This window comes from Carcharodon carcharias, chromosome 19, assembly GCF_017639515.1.
Source record: "Carcharodon carcharias isolate sCarCar2 chromosome 19, sCarCar2.pri, whole genome shotgun sequence".
NCBI lineage: Eukaryota > Metazoa > Chordata > Chondrichthyes > Lamniformes > Lamnidae > Carcharodon > Carcharodon carcharias.
In genome coordinates, this window is record NC_054485.1 from 96,803,053 (window position 1) to 96,818,499 (window position 15,447).

Consider the following 15,447-nt stretch of genomic DNA (forward strand, 5'->3'; position numbering starts at 1 on the left):
CTCTCACTCCCCAGCTCTGTCCCTGTCCTTCCACTTTCTCGCTCCCTCTATCTCTCCATCACTTTCTCATGCTCCCTCCCCCTCTCTGTTCCCCTCTCTCTACCCCCTTCTCCCCCCTCTTCCCATCTCCCTCTTTCTCTGGCTCTCTCCCACACACTCTCTCAGCTTTTCACCCCTCACCTCATCTCTCCCTATCCCCACCTCTCTCCCCCTCTCCCCCAAAGTCTGCCCCCTCTCTTTCCCCATATTTCTTTCTAACTCTCTATCTTTCTCTCTCTCTCTCTCTCTCCCTCTTGTCCCTCTCTCCATCTCACTGACTCTCTCGCTCTCTCATCCTCTCCCTGGCTCGCCCACCCCTCCCTTTCCTCTTCCCCCTCCCTAACCCTCTTCTCCTCTCTCACTCTCTTGATTTCTCTGTCCCGCTCCTCCTCTCTCTTCCCCCTTTCCTTCTGTCTTTCTCTCTCCCTCCCCTTCTTCTCCTATCTCTCTCTCTTCCCCTCTCTTTCCTCCTTTCCTTCTCTCTATCCCTGCCCTTCTCCCTCCTCTCTCTCCCCCTTTCCATTTTCACCACCACTTCTCTCTCTCCCTCTCTGCTGGCCCCAGGATGAATTGACAGGTGTGATTGGTCAGCACCTTTCTCACTATTGCCGCCTCTTCACATGTTCACTGCATATTTAGCTCAACCTGAAGGCAGAGATATGATTGGACAAGCTGATCCTCCGAGTGGGGTTGTCACAAACATTGAGCTGAAAATGTGGTTTCCTGTCTCGAAAAACCCCCAGCTACTTAAATCTAAAATATATATAATAACAGCACGTAACAGCACAGCTATTTCCAAAAAATGTTTGGATGTTTGCGATAATTTTCTCATTGTTAACCACATCAGACATTGTTAGTAAATACAACACGGGAAGTAGACATATTTGAACATCAACAATGTTAGAATCCCATAATAGGGCCTAAAGCAGTGTCAATAGTTTACAGGGCACTGACCTAGTGTGACTAGACCGGGGCCTTCTCTCCTTCAGTACTCAGAGGGCACTGGGTAAAGAAACACTCCTCCAGTACTCAGGGGGCACAGTGACTGGGTGCAGTAACACTACTTCAGTACTCAGAGGGCACTGGGTACAGGAATACTCCTTCAGTACTCAGAGGGCACTGGGTACAGGAATACTCCTTCAGTACTCAGAGGGCACAGTGACTGGGTACAGTAACACTACTTCAGTACTCAGAGGGCACTGGGTACAGGAATACTCCTTCAGTACTCAGAGGGCACAGTGACTGGGTACAGTAACACTACTTCAGTACTCAGAGGGCATTGGGTACAGCAACACTTCTTCAGTACTCAGAGGGCACTGGGTACAGGAATACTCCTTCAGTACTCAGAGGGCACAGTGACTGGGTACAGTAACACTACTTCAGTACTCAGAGGGCACTGGGTACAGGAATACACCTTCAGTACTCAGAGGGCACAGTGACTGGTTACTGGTATAGAAGTGATATTTCACAGTAAGGTTTCTTGGATGTGAACCCTTAGCTTGCTTTGTTGTTCTGTGGTAAATACTACAGTCACGGAAATCATTGTCATGGCAGCATTGGCTGAGGCCAGGGCACAAGTACCCCTTTTACTCAGGGAGCAGCAATGTGGGTTCAAGGAAGCAGGAGAGCTGGTGGGAGAGAATTAAGAAGCCTTAGCATAAACAAATTAATAACCCAAGGCCAATAAAATAGGGAATTGCAAAGAAAGAAGCAGATGGTGGCAAAGAGAGTGGACAAAGAACGGGGGTGAGATAGGAGCGAAGAGTGGAGAATGAGAAAGATACTGGGGAGTGGAGAGAGAGACAGAGATAGGGGATAAAATGGAGCTTGAGAGGTTGATATACAAGACAATGGAGAGCGCATAGAGAAATAGAAAAGACATATGTGGGGAAAGGAGAGCGGAGTGTGTGGAGAGAACTTAGGGGAGAGAGAGTAAAGCAAAGTACATAGAGTGGAGAGTATTTGAGGTAAGAGAGCAGATAATGGAAAGAGTGAAACGGCAAAATAGAGAGGGACTAGGGAAAGGAGAATAGAGAATGAAAGAGGGGGCAAATGAGAGACAGTGAAAACATGGGTGGAGAGAGAGAGAGAGAGAGAGAGGAGGAGATGTTGAGAATTGGGCCCACATTGTCCTTCCCAAGCTCTTCCTTATTGGTACAGAGTGATGTCATGGCATAAACATTTGAAAACAACAGCCGCTAGGTGTCAGAGTTCAGCCAGGCTGCACACGCGCACTCACACAGACAGAGAAACAAACACAGACAAAAAACACACACACTCATAGACATAGATACACACACACACAAAACACACTCCAAATACAGACCATACACACACACTCATTGACATAGAAGCACGCACACACACACAGATAAACACACAAAACACACTATATACACACACTCGGACACAGAGGCAAACACAAAAAACATGCACATATAAACACACATACACACACAAACATGCACAAAACACACACCATATATACACACTCATAGTCACATATATATACACAGATACACAGGCTATACATACATACACATTTAGAGGTACAGATAGAGACATACGCACATACTCATAGACACAGGGAGGGGCACACAAACTCAGACAAGGAGACAGAGATGCACACACACTCATAGACACACACAGTCACACTCATACACGCATTCAGATATACACACTCTCATATACACACATTTCACAAACACAAACATGCACACACACAGTATATATAGGCCACATACTCACAGATACACACAGACAAAAAACACTCATATACACAAACATACTCATACACATAAATTCAAATACATATGTATTCACATATATTCACAGAAACGGACACCCATATACAATATAAAGACAAGCACACATGTTCACATATTCACACACACATTGACACACACATAAGAACTCACTCCCAGGCACTCTCATTCACACACTCATACACACACATACATACATACGTAGGGACACAAACACCCAACCAATATTAGAGTCCCATGCTCATATTCAATGACTTTAGTAGCTATTTGTTCATTGTTTACTTAGCCAAGAATGGAGAGCCCATGAATTAACACCCCTCGGTCTCCTCTCATTTTCAGTTCAAGGTCAGTTGTAAGGGCTCAGGTGAGACCACACCTGAAATGCTGAGTGCAATTTTAGTCTCCATATTTAAGAAAGGATATACTTGCATTGGAGGCAGTGCAACGAATGTTTGCTGCATTATTCCCTGGGATGAGAGTGTTGTCCTATGACGAGAGGCTGAGTAAATTGAGTCTTTATTCTCTGGAATTTAAAAGAATGATCAGAAGTGATCTCAGCGAGTCATGCAAGATTCTGAAGGGATGAGTGAGGTAAACACTGAGAGGTTGTTTACCCTGGCTGGGGAATCTAGAACAAGGGGGCACAGTTCCTGCTTCTGCTTTAGTTGTGTCTGCATCACAGATTCATATCTATATTTCACTGACATCTGTATGGGCAGCGCTGACTAAATCAAGCATGGCCTGCTGATATGGTGTAGTCCTGATAATGAAAATTGTTACAATCTTTGACCAGAACGCGGGACGAAAGGGGAGATCCATTTTGTTTAAAGTAGATAAAGGTTGAGATTCAAGAGATTGGAATAAAGCCACAAGATTCTGTGAGTTTTGAACAAACAGAAACAAACATTACTATACAAATCCAGAAAGATAAAACAGTTTACAAATCTGTCTTACATTCTAACATTCAGGGTAAGTATGAGGTACATGTGAATTAACAGATGAACTGTTATCGAACACACCACGCTACAGAGTGAATGACAGATGCAACCAAGACACAGCCCAAGGATTTCTCAAGAACCCACCCAGATATCACAGAATCGCAGAATCACACAGTGCAGAAGAGGCCCTTCGGCCCATCAAGTCTGCACCAACACGTGAGAAACATCTGACCTACCTACCTAATCCCATTTAGCAGCACTTGGCCCATAGCCTTGAATGTTATGACATGCCAAGTGCTTATCCAGGTACTTTTTAAAGGATGTGAGGCAACCCGCCTCCACCACCCTCCTAGGCAGCGTATTCCAGACCGTCATCACCCGCTGGGTAAAAGAATTTTTCCTCACATCCCCCCTAAACCTCCTGCCCCTCACCTTGAACTTGTGTCCCCTCGTGACTGACCCTTCAACCAAGGGGAACAGCTGCTCCCTATCCACCCTGTCCCTGCCCCTCATAATCTTGTACATCTCGATCAGGTCGCCCCTCAGTCTTCTCTGCTCCAATGAAAATAACCCAAGTTTATCCAACCTCTCTTCATAACTTAAATGTTTCATCCCAGGCAACATCTTGGTGAATCTCCTCTGCACCCCCTCCAGTGCAATCACATCCTTCCTATAATGTGGCGACCAGAACTGCACACAGTACTCCAGCTGCGGCCTCGCCAAGGGTCTATACAACTCCACTATGACCTCCCTACTTTTGTAATCTATGCCTCGATTGATGAAGGCAAGTATCCCATGTGCCTCTTTTACCACTTTTTCATCAGTGAACACCAAGTCAAACAACCTCATCAAAACTCTGCTCACGAGGGATTCCCAGCTTCATCTTCGAAGGTCCCTCCTCAGAATTCTCTCCAAAAGTCACTCCCATTTGGACAGCTTTAACAATGGCCCACCTCACAAAGTTTCAATCTCGTCTTCCAAGGTTCCTTCTCCTGGATTCCCAAGTACACTCAAACACTACCTCAAAAGCACACTTTCAGATCTATGGCCTTGCCAAGCAGAACGCCACTGCTCCAAAGGGTTACCTTTGCCCCAGCAGTCCTCTTTAATTAAAGTCTGCTCCCCACAGCTCTTTCTTTAACTTAACTTAGCTGGGACCTGTTTCTGTCGCTTTTTCTCTTTGTGACACTTGTTGGCCGGCAGATTGCCTCAAACTGAATGCCTCAAGATGAGTTGTTCACTGACCCTTGACCTATCAAAACACTCCCAGAGAGCCCCACCCTTGTTACTAAGTTGGAACCAGTGTAGCAACACAGAAAAATAGAAAATAGGAGCAGGAGTAGGTCATTCGGCCCTTTGAGCCTGCTCTGCCATTCAATATATTATGGCTGATCCTCTATCTCAACGCTGTACTCCTGCACTCTCTCCATACCCTTTGACACCTTTAGAGTCTAGAAATATATCTATTTCCTTCTTAATTATGTTCAGTGACTTGGCCTCTATAGCCTTCTGTGGTAGAGAGTTCCATAGGTTTACCACCATCCGATTGAAGAAGTTTCTCATCACCTCAGTCTTAAGTGGTCTACCCCGTATCCTGAGACTCTGAACTCTTGATCTAGACCCCCCACCCAACCAGAGGAAATATCATCCCTCCATCTAGTCTGTCCATCCCTGTCAGAATTTTATGTTTCAATGAGGTCTGTTCTCATTCTTCTAAACTCCAGTGAATGCAGGCCTAATCGGCCCAGCCTCTCCTTATACAACATTTCTGCCATCCCAGGAATCAGTCTGGTGAACCTTCACTGCAATCCCTCTATGGCAAGTATATCCTTTCTTAAGTAAAGGGACCAAACTGCATACAATACTCCAGGTGTGGTGTTACCAAGGCCCTGCAAAGCTGCAGTAAGACATCCTTGCTCCTGTACTCTAGTCCACTCGCAATGAAGGCCAACATACCATTTGCCTTCTTAACTGCCTGCTGCACCTCGTTGCTTTCAGTGATTGGTGTACAAGGACACCCAGGTCCCTTTGTCATCAAAATTTCCCAATCTATCACCATTTAAATGATAGTCTGCCATTGTTTTTCCTGCCAAAGTGGATAACTTCACACTTATCCACATTATAATGCTTCTGCCGTGTATTTGTCCACTCACTCAATCTATCTAAATTGCCTCGAAGCCGTTTAAGACTCTCCTCATTGCCCACACCAGTTTCATGTTGTCAGGAAACTTGGAAATATTGCATTTGGTCCCCTCATCCAAATCATTGATATTTATTGTAAATAGCTGGGGCTCAAGCACTGATCCCTGCGGTACCCCACTCGTCATTGCCTGCCACTCCGAAAAAGACCCATTTATTCCTACTCTCTGCTTCCTGTTTGCTAAACAATTCTCATTCCATCCCAATATATTACCCCCAATCCCATGTCCTTTAATTTTACACAGTAACCTTTTATATGGGACTTTATCAAAAGCTTTCTGAAAATACACCACATCCACTGGTCTATATTCTGTTAGTTACATCCTCAAAGAACTCCAGCAGGTTTGTCAAATATGATTTCCCTTTCATAAATCCATGTCGACTTTGTCTAATCCTGTTGATCTTTTCCAAGTGCCCTGTTGTCACATCCTTTATAATAGACTCTAGCATTTTCCCACCACTGAGGTTACACTAACCAGTCTATAATTCGCTGTTTTCTCCCTCCCTCCTTTTTTAAATAGTGGGGTTACATTTGCCACCCCCCAATCTGCCGGACAGTTCCAGAATCTACAGAAGTTTGGAAGATGACAACCAACACATCCACTATTTCCATGGCCACCTCCTTTGGTATCCTGGGGTGTAGATTATCAGGTCCTGGGGATTTATCGGCTTTCAGTCCCATTAATTTCTCCAGCATTATTGTTTTAATAATAATCATTTCCTTCACTTCCTTCTTCTCACTAGACCCTTGGTTCCCTAGTATTCCTGGGAAGTTATTTGTGTCTTCCTCCATGAAGACAGAACTAAAGTAGTTGTTTAATTGCCCTGCCATATCCTTGTTTTCTATCATAATCTCTCCTGTTTCGGACTGTAAGGGACCTACTTTTGTCTTCACTAATCTTTTTTCTTTCTACATACATTTGGAAGCTTTTACAGTCTGCTTTTATGTTCCTTGCAAGTTTACCCTCATACTCTATATTTTGCATTGGACAAGCATTGGGACACCCTGTACCTTAAATGTCACAATCTCCACAGACTTTTAATTTAATACCCAGGGACACACAGATTCAATGATTTCATGACAAAACTTATAAAATGGAAATAATCTGAAGATGGGTTTCGAAGATCTCAAGTGATGGGGCTGTGACTATTTCCTTTGGCAGCTTGTTTCATTGTGGGATTGTCCTTGGGGAAGAAGATTGTTTTGGAAACAAATGGCCTTTTAGTTTGTGTGGTTGGTTACCTCGTGTTTGGTTATTATCGGGAGCTGGGGGGGGCACAAGGTACTTGCTTCTGTCAATTCCCAGCAAGGTCAGCCATGATCGTATTGAATTGTGGGCTCGATGGGCTGAATGGTCTTTGCCTGCTCCTATTTCTTCTGTTCTTCTTAGATACTTTGGGATCTTTAACACCCATCGAGACAGTCCCAGAGGAGGAGATTAACCTTTAACCCATCTCCTTGTTTATGGCAAGATACTAGAGAGCTTGAAGCTGGAGGATAGGTTTAACTGTTTGACTTACCTCATCTCCTTTACAGCGCAAGCTTTGGGTGTATTTTGGCATTCACTGACCAGGGTTACAAGCATTGCCAAGGCAGAATGCGGCAAGGTAAATCACCACATCAACAACTCATCCTTTTGGATTTCCCTCCAGCTGAGATTAACACAAGAGAAATCTGGTGGGTTTTCTAAGACGCCCTGAGTTCAATATACGGGAAGGACCCACTCATATGACTCATTCCCCAAGGTCACGGTTCCACTGATAATAATTGACAGAGTAAGCCTGATGTTGCACTTCACATTGCCAGTCTGCAAAGCATACTGGAAAGCTCTGCCTTCCGGGATCACCATTTCCTGAATGTTAACATAGATGCATTTAGGGGAAGCTAGATAAGTGCTCAAGGGAGAAGGGAATAGAAAGATATGCTGATCGGGTCTGTTGAAGTGAGGTGGGAGGAGACTCATGTGCACCATAAACACCGGCATAGACCAGTTGGGATAAATAGTCAGTTTCTGTGCTGTTAATTCTATGTCATTCTATGTGACTAATGGTCAGAAACTCTTGGGCTGTCGGGAGTATGGAGTTATAGAATTTCTCCGATATTCACCGCTCCAGGAGCACTGGAGTGGAAGATCCTATCCCATGTAGTAGTAGCGATCTGCCTAAAGGCAGGTCCTCTGCTCACTTCTCCACGCCTCAGTCTTGTGCTTTCCCCGTCATTGCTTGTAGAACACCCCCACCCACCCCGTGTTTTTGGTTTCAAATTCTTCAGCATCATCATTCTCTTTCTCCCGCTTGGTCGGCTTCCCTCTAATCTTCCTTCAATCACCTCCTTCAGTGAGTTCTCATGCCTTGGAATATGGTAAATGTAGCCAATCTAAACTTGATGCCTTTTCTTGATAGTCACTCACCGCCCCCAACCATGTGGTGATGCATTCACTCAGGGGATCTGAGTTGCTGTGGCAACATGCACGTTTTACACAAACATAATAGTCCGAAGCTATGGATGATGATAGTAAAGGTTCCAATGCTCTTTCCATCACGTGGCAAGAATCTCTCCCACTCTTACCACCTGCCTTTGCCGTGTGTTGGAAGGATTTACAGGTTGATCCTCGACCTGTTTGGCCATGTTGTTTGCGCGCCTTCCCTGGCCTTCAAGTCCTGGGGTGGGATTCGAACCCAGGGCTTCTGTCCCAGAGGCAGGAATACTACCCACTGTGTCACAAAACCTCCTCAACCACCCCATGTATTCCTGCCAAATCTCTTTCTCATATCTGCTGGGTGCTGATGGCTCCTTGACCAGATTTTTCTGGTCTAGAGGTGTCGGCCCCGAGGGATCGCTGCCTTCAGGTTGTCAACAATTATGTAGTGAGGCGGTGAGGTGGAACAGTTTGAATTGTGGGGTGTGGTGTCTGGGGAGGTGGGTGGGGATAGTTGGGATCGGAGGGTGCGGGGGTGGATGACTGTTATTCCTGTCACCTGAGATTGGAGGTAAAAACATGAAAGACCTGCATTTCTAGAGCACCTTTCATGACCTCAAGATATCCTAAAGCACCTGGCAACAAATTAAGTACATTTTGAAGTGCAGCTACTGTGGTAATATAGGAAAGATGGCAGCCAATTTGCAAGCTCCCACAAACAGCCATAGAACTAAACACCAGATAACGCGATTTTTTTTTGTGATGTTTGTCAAGGGATAACTATTGACCAGGACACCGGGGACAACTCCTCTCCTTGACTTTGAAATAGTGCCATGGGATCTTCCATGTCCACCTGCGAGGGCACATGGGGCTCTCTCATCCCAACATCTCATCCCAAATGTCAGTAAGGAGGTAAGGAGAGGAGATGGATGGGCGGGAGGTGGGGAAGTGCCAATTTGAATGACGCTGTTGATGACTATTGGTCTCACTGTCACTGTATCGGAGGGAGTTGAGTCCTAATGACAGCCATGAACACCAGAAGCTGTTGGCAAAGTTGTTACAATGATGCCTCTTGGAAATAATAGTCTGATGGTGGGAGGAGGTCATACAGCCCCTCGAGCCTGTTCCACCCATTCGATTAGATCTTGACTGACCTTTATGTTAACTCACCCCACCTGCCTTTGTTCCACAACCCTCAATACTCTTACCCACCAAAAACTAATCAATCTCTGTTTTGAAATTTTCAAGTGACACCAAGCACTTTGGTGTCCCAGATTTCCACAAAACCTTTTGTGTGAAAAAGTGATTTCTGACTTCAGAGCTGAATAACCCAGTTCTAACTTGAAGGTAATGCCTCCTTGTCCTGGGAGGTGTGAAACTCACTGAGATATGCAACAGAGCTGAGGTGAGAGATCCTTGGAAGAGAGAAGGCTGGCAGCTGACCTGAGTGAGGTCTTGAAGATTAGGAAAGGGTTGGATGTGGTAGACAGTGAGAAGATGTTTTCACCCAGGAGCCATAAAGATAAGACAGTCACTAATAGATGTACTAAGGAATTCAGGAGAAACCTCTTTGCCGAGCTAATAGTGAGAATGTGGAACTTATTACCACATGGAGGTCTGAGGCGAATAGTATTGATGCATTTGAGGGAAAGCTAGATAAGAACGTGAGGGAGAGAGGAAATCGAAGGATATACTGATGGCGTGAAGTGAAATAGGTTGGATTGGGGTTTATGTGGAGCAAATGCACCAGCATAAAACAGTGGCTTGAATTGTCTGTGTGTGTAAATTTTAAGTAATCTCAGCCTCCCAGTAACCTTGTCCGCTTCTCTTTTTTTCTCCATTGGTTTCTGGATTTTAGTCTTGAAACTAGGCTTAGAGTAGAGCCAAGTGCAAAGAGTTTGGATTTTCCACTCTGTAAAAAAAAACATCCTTGTGATTCTTGTACATTTTATATATCTTGGAACAATGCAGAGATGGCATTAGTTTCTAAGTATGCAACAGGTTGATTTACAAGAATTTTAAATAACTCCACAAACACAAAATGTCTGCACTCATGCTTATCCCAGTTCTAGCTTCTCGTAGCCTCTGGTATCTGTCTACTTTGCTCTGAGTCAACACCCAGGCTTAACCAATCAAGCAGAGTGAGCATAGATCAGATACCAGACACACATAATCGAATGTAGAAGAAATGAACCATTGAATGCTACAGCAATCTCAGGCCTCCACGAGCTCAAGAAGCATTGCTGCTGTCTTTTTCAGGCCCCGGTCTCTGTTTACTGTCTTTGCATAAGAAAAGTGATGCAGGGGAACACAAACACCTCCAAGTTTCCCTCCAAGCCACACAACATCCTGTCTTGAAACAATTTCACTATTTCTTCACTGTCACTAGATCAAAACCCCAGAACTTGCTTCCCAGCAGCACTGTGGGTGTACCTGCACCACAGGGACTGCAGCGGTTCAAGGTGACAGCTCACTGCCACCTTTTCAAGGGCAGTTAGGGATGGGCAATAAATGCTGGCCTAGCCAGAGATACTCACATCCCAAGAATGAATAATAAAAATATACCTATCCCTTTTGGTTTCAGGTGCAAACTTTCAAGAGGAAGAGCCAAATCACATCTCAGACAGGTTTCATATTTTTATCTTGTGATTCACTGACTGCAGTTTCCTACTTTACAGCAGCAATACATCCAGAAATTCTTCAATGGCTGTAAAAAGGTTTAGAGACATCCTGAAGTTGTAAATAAGCTTTAGAGTTACAGATACTTTCTTTCTTCCCCCTCTAACTGTCTCCCCTCCTCTTATGGAGGTGTTGACTCTTATTGGGGGAGCTAAATGAATGTAATCCCTCAGTGCCGAACAGGAAGGTGAGTAGCTGGAAGAGTGCCATTCAGCCCCTCGAACCTGCTCCATCATACAATGAGCTCATGGCTGACCTAAACCTCAACTCCATTTAGGCAACTCAGCTCCATGTCCCTCAATGTGCTTACTTACCAATAATTTCACAGTCCCAATCTGGGAAGTTCCAATTGTCCCCCAGCCTCCACAGCTGCCTGGGGAGTGAATTCTAAGTTTTCACGATGCTTTGTGAGGATAAGGTGCTTCCCGGTTTCGCTCCTGACTGACCTCGCACTCATCTTTAGGCCCCATTGTTGACTCCCTCACCAGAGGGAAATATTTCTCCGTATCCACCCTATCGAATCCTTTTTATTGTTTTAGACAGGAAGCAAGGGAAGAGTGGGAAATGGTGGCGTAGAGGTAATGTCACTGGACTAGTAATACAAATTTCTGGGCAAATCCTTTGTGGGCATAGGTTCAAGTCTCACTGCAGCAGGTGGAATTTAAATTCAATTAATAAAAAAATCAGTCTGAATTGGAAGTGGTAATGGTAACAATGAAATTATCATCAATTGTTGTAAAAATCCATCTGGTTCACTAGTGCCCTTCAGGGAGGGATATTTGCCATCCTTACCTGGTCTGGCCTGTGTGTGACTCCAGACCTACAGCAATGTGGTTAACTGTTACCTACCCTCTGAAATGGCCCAGCAAATCACTGTTCAAGGGCAATTAGGGATGGGCAATAAAAGTTGGCCTTGCCAGCGACACCCACTTCCCATGAAAGAATGGGAAGCTCAGTCCAATCACCTCATTATCTCTGAAACTCCAGTGAGTAAGAGGACAAGTTTTTTTGTGGTCAATCCCCTGAGTTTAACCCTTTAAAGCTTGGTATCACCTTGAGTTGCTCTCCCCATTAGAGTCTTCCTAGATTCCAGGCTATCAGACCAGGTGATGCCTGAAGCTCTCCTCAGCTCCACACCAGAAATATTGGAAGCTATCAGGAGTGGCATAGATAGCTGATGCCATGCAACCCTCACCATCCCTTTCTTTCCAAGCCCAGGGATGTAGGAATTATTAGAATCACCCTGATGCCCTATTAAAATAAACCCTAGGCACGCTCTGGAGGGTCAGCATCCTTATCACTTACATAGCCAAACCACAGGGAACCAGGAAAGTCCCTCATTGCCCCCTCTCTGTCTTCTTGCTCAGTTCGCTGATCTCAATTGGGATCACATAGCCTTACCTATGACATAGTAAGTCATAGAGTCATGCCGTCATTACAGTGCATAAGGAGGCCATTCGACCCATTGAGTCCATGCTGGCTGTCTGTAGAACAATCCAGTCCCATTCTTCCACTCTACCTCCCCAGCCCACCAATTTTCTTTTGAAATCAATCATCATCTCCACTTCAATCACTCTCGTAAGCAGCAAATTCCAGATCATTTGCATTCGCTGAGTAAAAATGTTCTTCCTCACATTCCCCTGCATCTCTCATCCAAAACCTTAAATCTGTGTCCCCAAGTACTTGTACTAGCAGCAAATGGGAATAGCTTTTCTCTATCCACCTTATCTAAACATATCATGACCTCCATCAAATCTCCTTTGCTCCAAGGAGAATAGCCATACTTATCCAACCTAACCTAAACCTTATAGCTAAAATCTCCCATCCCTGGAAGCATCCTGGTAAGTCTCCTCTGCATCTTCTCAAAGTCTCTCACATCCTTCCTAAAGTGTGGTGACCAGAACTGAATGCAACACTCTAGTTGTGGCCTAACCAGAAGTTTAGAAAGGCTCAGCATAACATCCCTAATTTTGCACTTAATGCCTCTATTTGGGGTGGAGGGGAGAGGATGTGGGGAATTATGACCCAGGGTCCTTTGTTACAACAGTGGATTACAGCCCTGAATTACTGGCATATCAAACTTTTAAGGAAGACGTGTGTTTTTTTAAAAAAGACATGAAAGCAAAGACACTGAGCAAAAGATGGCTGAGAATGTAAAGTTACCACCTTGTGGAAAATTCTTATGTGGATTAGATTTGACCAACTAGTCCCAAGAGAACTTGGAATGTCGCACCTAAAAAGATGTAAAGACCTACTTCAGAAAGAGACACTTGAAAGGAAGAGATGAAATGAAAAAGACCGAACTTTAATCACCTGTGGTTGCGGAGACAGTGGAGACTGATTGTCACATCTCAGCAGACATCCAGAACCATCTCCATTCGAGTTATATCCCAGAATGTGGAAAGAAAATGGTCTCTGGGTGAAAGACATGTTTGTTTTTTTCCCTTCCAGGAATACACAAAGGGTTATGTGTGCTAGTAATCTAGTGTGCTAATGTGCTGTGACAGCAGAAGATCAACTAGGCACCACTGAAGCTTATAGGCAAAGGCTCATTCTCTCTCTCTCTGTTACTGGAGGTAAGTCAAAAAAGTCATCATCAAAAACGAACTAGGACAGTTTCTTCAGCTAGCCTGCAGAACCAAATATCTCCAAACCAACCAAACAACTGCCAAAATCAGCTCTACCAGGATCACCCAACTTATTGGTCGCAATGTATCACCATTTACACCTCATAGATAAGCCAAAGACCGATTCCTATATCTTTTAAAACTTTTATTTGGACTCAGCTTCTCATTTCTGATCTCATACGAAAGGAATGTTGCATTTTTTACTCAGGTTTTAGTAACTAATAAACTTACTCATTCTTTGACTCAAGAAACTCTGGTTAAATTGGTTCCTTCTAAAGCATAAATATATTTGGACTGGGAAAAGGTATCCATGAGGGGGAGGGAGGGGAAGGGATCCCTTTTAAATTAACCTTGTTGCGGCCAACCGAGGGGGTTGAATAAAGAAAGGGAGCCAGCTCATTCTTCGTCACCTGGGGGGCATAACAAAACTGGTGTTATGTTCAGGAAGTTAACAAATTGGGGGACCTTTCCCGGGGACTGGTCGTAACAACTCTTGATCATGACATAGGAACCCCTTTCAGAAATGGCAGATATCATAAATTGATGGGATTGAGCAGTTCTGCGAAGATCCCCAAGGTTCAATAGCCAGCTGGGCTGACGCGCATGAATGGCAGTGAGCTAGACACGTTGCGGGAGGGAGGGGGTTCATGGCACGAGTGAGAGTCGGTCGCTATGGAAAGAATTGGACAGAGAGGAGCGTTGGTGGAAGGGGGTGGAATGGAGAAAGATTAAAACCTGAGGGAGGAAATGGCAAACATGGAACGAGTCAACAAATCAAAAGAAAAGGAGTCTTTATCATAAATCCGCTCTCCATTTTTCCATCACTAATTAGAGGATAATTACTTGCCTGGTTTGTTTAATTAAAAGCAGTGAAAATGATACAGTTTTCAACTTTGTTGCTATCCTGTGACTCCCAATAAACTTAATTAATATTGGCTATTGCAGTGTGTTTAATGAGTTGCTAATTAACTGCGAGGGTACTGCATCTCTGGCTGCCTGCCCGGTCGGCCTCTTATGAATCTGATTTATTTTATATTGATAAACTGCTTGAGCACACACAGCTGTTATGCTGCACGGGTAAATAAGGAAAGTATTTGCGCTTGTCTCGTGCTCTCAATGCCGTTTGCTGCCAAGTCAACGACATAAGGGAGCTGGAGTTGTGATACCCCTACGACCCTATGACGTTATCTCTCACCCACTTTGTCGACCCAGTAGTGTTAACCCTCCGAGTGCTGGAGAGCTGCTACCGTACCCAGCGCCAGTGCCCTCTGAGCACTGAAGGAGTATTTCTGTACCCAGTGCCCTCTGAGTACTGAAGGAGTGTTTCTGTACCCAGTGCCCTCTGTGTACTGAAGGAGTATTTCTGTACCCAATGCCCTCTGAGTACTGAAGTAGTGTTACTGTACCCAATGCCCACTGGGTACTGAAGAAGTGTTTCTGTGCCCAGTAATATCCAGTTATGTTTGTCAGTCACGGCACAGTATCTTAATTTTTGTTGGCACGTTCTTTCAATGTCAGCCTGCCTCACCGGAATTTGCTGTTCTTCGCTCCGTCCATTCCTATCAGGAAGGCTCCCTTGTTGTGACTGATGGAGTGGCCTCTCCTCACATGACAGTGCATGTTGTTGCCAAGTTCTTGCAACACCACCAAAACCTTGGTAAACAAACTTGCGGTTGTGTTGTCAACAGAACCTTTGATAGACACAGTTCCCCTAATACTGCGGTGCCTGCTTAGGGATGCTGGCATCCCTGAGCTTTGAAGCAGGCCATGAGTGAGGCAA